A 5,437-nucleotide genomic window follows, 5' to 3' on the forward strand; every position below is an offset into this window, starting at 1 on the left:
GGGAACCGGATGTGACGTAGGCCCCCGCCCCTCGCGGCCCCCCCCTCCGGTCTCTGGGTCTCTGTGAAGCGGGAAATTAAGCCAGTGGGTTGGATTGTGTGCTGGTTGCCAAGGGGTACAGTGATATCACCACGGAGCGCAATGATGTCACCAGTCACGCCTGATTCCTTTCTGAATTGGTCCTAGGAAACTGTCGTGGGCAGGGGAAGGGGGGCGGAAAGAGATGCCCTCCCTTTCTCCTATCTTTCGTTTTTCTGCTTTATTAGTTTCTGTCTTTTTTCGTACCTTTTGGTTGAAGAGGAAAGATATCCATGTATTGGGTTTTGTGCTTTACATTTATTTATCCTTAGTTGTAGATCTTCTTGAATAACCTTCATTTGAGCACCTATTAAATGCCAAAGCACTGTACCAGATCTTGATACACTGAAGTTAGACATAATCTCTATTCATAACCTCTGTTCTAAATACATATTTGTAGGGCCGGCTGAGTGGTGCATTGGTTAAGAGCTGGTTTGGACGCCAGCTCTGAGCAGCAGGGCCCCTTTCAGATCCCACATGGGGGCCAGTAATGCTGCACCCTGTACAGCTAAGATGGTGAACAACAGCTCGACCTGGGCTACCGTGAGTCGCCGGGGACTGCGTAGGCTGCAGTGGACCCCAGTAAGCTACCCTGAGCAGCTGGCAGCCGGCCTGAGCTGCCAATAGCCGCGGTGCGGCCGTCCAATGGCCGGCGACCATCTGCCTCAGCCAGGAAGAGCTTAATGATCACAATACCTACATGAGCCAGTAAAGCGATGTCCTCCACAACTAGACTGAAGAACGAAAGGACAGAAACTTGTGTGTTCCCCTTCCTCAATTCCCCGATGCTGTTCCCCTCCTCTAATTCCCCAATAAAATCTTAAAAAAAATAAATATACACTTGCAAACTTGATTTTAAGTGCTATAGGCATGTACATCTATAGTAATGTCACAAGGAGGGAAGATTAATTCGGCCATCAACCAACAGCATGGTATACAATAGTCTCCCTTTATCTGTGGTTTTGCTTTCCATGATTTCAGTTAGTAATCAACTATAGTCTGAAAATATTAAATGGAAAATTCCAGAAATAAACAACATAATTTTAAATTGTGCACCATTCTAGGTAGTGTGAAGAAATCGGCCATCCTGTTCTACCCAACCTGGGATGTGAATCATCCCTTTGTCCAGGGCTCCATGCTGTATATGTTCCCGCTGGTTAGTCACTTAGCCATCCCAGCTATTAGATCAACTGTCTTGGTATTACAGTGCTCGTGCAGTGGAAAGAGTTCAAATTTGGAAGTCGAGACCTCTCTGCACCTGTTGTTTACCTGTCCAATTAAAAAAAAAAAGTACAGTAACTGGTTGGTGATGTACTTTGGTAATGGTAAGAAGCCGTTTGATTTTTAAAAACCATTTTTTGAGATGTAATTCATATACCATGCAATACTCCCATTTAAAGTGTACTATTCAAAAGGTTTCTATTATATGTACAGAACTGTGCAACCATCACCACAATTTTAGAAGAGTTTCATTACCCCCAAAAATAAACCTGTACTCATTAACAGTCATGGCCCATCTCCCTCCCTAACCTCCCAGCTCTAAGGAATCTCAAATCTATTTTGTCTATAGTTTTGCCTATTCTGGGCATTTCATATAAATGGAATCATATAATATGAAGTCCTTTGTGACTGGCTTCTTTAGCTTGGCATAACATTTTCAAGGTTCATCCATGTTGTGGCATGTATTAGTATTTCATTCCTTTTCATTGCTGGATAATAGTCCATTGTATAGATGTACTACATTTTATTTATCTATTCATCAGTTGATAGAGTTTTGGGTGATTTCCACTTTTTAACTAATATAAATAATGCTGCTATGAACATTAATGTACAAGTTTTCGTATGACCATACATTTTCAGTTTGTTTGGAAATAGAATTGCTGGGTTGTATGATAACACTTTGTTTAACTTTTTGAGGAACTGCCGTTTAATTCTAGACATCCTAGTGGGTGTAAAGTAATATCTCATTGTGGATTTAATTTGCATTTCCCTAATAATAATGTTGAGCATCTTTGTGTGTTCGGGGGGAGGGGGAGGGCATTGACCATTTTAGATCTTGTTTGGAGAAATGTTTTTTCAGATATGTTGCCCATATTTTAGTTGGATTATTAAACTTTTTATTATTGAGTTGTAAGAATTGGCAATTTGATTCTTCCTTGGTTTAAAATAGTCACCTGAAATAGCATCAGTATTTAGGGTATTTGAGATCTAGAGATTTGGTGATGACTCAGGATCTCTTTTACATATTATTCAGAGGCAACATCATCTGCTTTCATGGTTTCAATCAGGAACCTATATGCTTCTGGTTTCCAAATTGATATTTACAGCATCGAACACCATCCTTAGTTCCATGCTTAAATTCCAGCTGCCTCATGGAATATTTACCCGGATATTTCCGAGGCTTATAAAAATAAGCATGTCCAAAATTAAAATAAAAATAATCATTTTAATAATCTAACTCTCCTCTGCCCTCTAAATGTCTCTGCTAAAACTTTCTTTTCTCTTGCCCTCCTCATCAATTCTACTTCCTGTACATTAAAAAAAAAAATTACCTTTTCCTCTTTATCTCCTACCCTACCATCCCCATCACCATTTATCAGGGCCTCATCAATTCACTTATCTGGAGAAATGCAAAGTATCTTAGAAACTAAATTAGTGTTTGTGGAGTTTTTGGAGATTTAAGCACTTTATTTTGAGTTCTAATATGAGGAAATAGGGTTGTATGAAGATTTATTATCTTGGAGCTGGAGTCATAGTTCACAAAGATGAAATGAGATAGGGTGTACCTGAGAAAAAAACTTTAACACGGTTTTCCCCAATAATTGTGTTTTGAACTTTGCAATGATTCCTTGTGCTTTTGTGCATTTATTAATTTCTAATCATTATGTTGGCTAGGCTATACCATTCTAAACTTTCTTGTATCCTTCCTGGGAAGAAGAGATTAAATTTATTTTTTTCCTTTTTAACACCTAAATACTTTTCAATGTGATGTAATTTAAAAATTAAGTCAGGAGCAAAATAGTAATTGTAAAGTGTATGTTAGTCTACAATATGGGTGTTCATTGTATAATTCTCTCCACTATGTTTGAACATTTTTATAATAAAATGTTGAGAGAAAAGAACCTAAGTCAGGACATGGTACCACAAGCTTTGAAACTATCAGTGGCTTCTCATAAGTCCAAAATCCTTAATAACAATCTGCAACTCTCTGCATGATCTGTTCCTTATCTGTTAATCTCCCCCTTGTTCACTATACTATAGGCACACAGTTTCTCACACTCCATGTGTATCCTCAACCCTGCACCTTTGAATGAGCTGTTCCCTTTTCCTGGGATATTCAGCAACCACCCCTCCTCACAACACACACCTAAACCTGGCTAGTACTCAGGTCTCAGGCCTTCCCTTGCTTCCTGGCTTAGTTTAGATTAGATCTCTTGTTTACACTCACTTGTAAGCACCCCTCATGTCATTCATAACAATTGTCATCATAATTATATCTGTGATTTTGATTTTTATGTCTGTCTTTCCCACTAAACCTTAAGTTCTTTGAAGACAGGGCCCATGCCTATTTTGTCCACTGTTTTATATTAGTACCAGTCAGTACCTGGCATGTAGTAAGCCTTCAATAATATCCCCCACCCCCCACCCCCCGGATTCCAGCAGCTGGTAGCTTCCTCTGGCACCACATCAGGGTTTTTCTAAGGTGAGACACTGCCCCATAAACAGCTTTTCTTAGCATCCTAAAGGGAAGATTTATGAAAAAATGCTAGAGGGCAGATTTCTATTAAGTTCTGCCAGTGTGACATCTCAGCAACTTCTCTGTCATCCAGTGAGCCACGGCCATACTCTTTCCAACAAGGTCTGCACCTCAGCCCTTGAGGTGGGGAGGTCTTTTGGGGGATTCTATTTAGGACCTAAGGGTAAGTCTTCTTATATCTGTTATTCTTATATTTTTTAGCCATCTCTCTACTTCTTACTAGTTAATTCTTCATTACTCCTATCTCTAGTTGTAGTTAATTCTTTTTTTTTTAAAGATTTTTATTGGGGAATTGGGGGGAAGGGAACAGTGCTGAACAACAGCTCAACCTGGAGCTGGGCTGCTGTGAGTCGCTGGCCACGGCGTAGGCTGCAGCCCCTGTGGCAGTGGGTTGCCATGGGCTACCGTGTGTAGCCAGCAGCCAGCGTGAGCGGCCAGCAGCCGCAGTGAGCTGCCGTCCAGAAGGCAGCAACTGATCTGCCTCACCTGGGAAGATCGCAATGATGGTGCCAATTTGGGCCAGTGAAGCAACGTGCTCCACAACTAGACTGAAGAACAAAACGACAGCAACTTGTCTGTTCCCCTTCCCCCAATTCCCCAATAAAAATCTTTAAAAATAAATAAAAACAAAACAAAACAAAAAAAAACGTTTATTGTAAAACAGTATGCTGTGTTATGCCAGCAGTGGCCTCATATATCTCATGTTTACCGTCTCTCTTGATTCATCATTTTCTCTTGTGCTTGATTTAATCTCATGTTGTTTTGTTCATCATGGCCCCCAAGCGTTCACACATGACGAAATCACCTAATAACCCATTTCTCAGAACATATCCCCGTCATGAAGCAACTTATACTCGGTATTAAATAACTTTGTAAAAAAAATAATTTTTTATTTAATTCAAAACTTTGTGGTGTTGCCTGTTTTTTATATTAAGTTCCCATATATACAGGTCTATCTCTAAGCTCTCTATTACTCTGTTTCATGGGTCTGATTGTGCTTGCAGCAATACTGCTTTTTAAAAAATATATATATTAATAAGGCTTTATAGGATGTCTTCAAAACTGGTAGGACAAGTAGCAGTTTGTGATGGTCTCTTTGATATGTCAACTTGGCTAGTTATTCAATCAAAACTATTTCAGGTGTTGTGCAGGTATTTTGTAGATGTGATCAAAGTCCATTAATCTGCCAACTTTAAGTAAGGAAAATGATCTTAGATAAACTGGGTGGGCCTGATACCATCAGTTTCAAGGCCTTGAGAGCAGAGTTGAGGCTTTTCTAAAGAAGAAATTCATCCTGTGGATCACAGCTTCAGGCCATGCCTGAGAGTTTTGGCCTGCTTTTTCTGACAGCCTGTCCTATGGATTTCAGACTTGCCTAGGCAACCCCCACAATCACGTGAACCAAATTCTTGCAATAAATTCTTAATATGTATCTCCTACTGGTTCCTTTTTTTTGTTTGTTTATACCTAACTGATACATCTTCTTTATGCTTTTAAAAGAAGATTCACTTATTTATTTATAAATCTTTATTTCCTAACTAAATTATAGCAATATTTATTGAGTTCCTCAAACAATCCATGTGAAATTTTGATTTTTTTTTT

The sequence above is a fragment of the Hipposideros armiger genome, unplaced genomic scaffold (assembly GCF_001890085.2).
Source record: "Hipposideros armiger isolate ML-2016 unplaced genomic scaffold, ASM189008v1 scaffold_14, whole genome shotgun sequence".
NCBI lineage: Eukaryota > Metazoa > Chordata > Mammalia > Chiroptera > Hipposideridae > Hipposideros > Hipposideros armiger.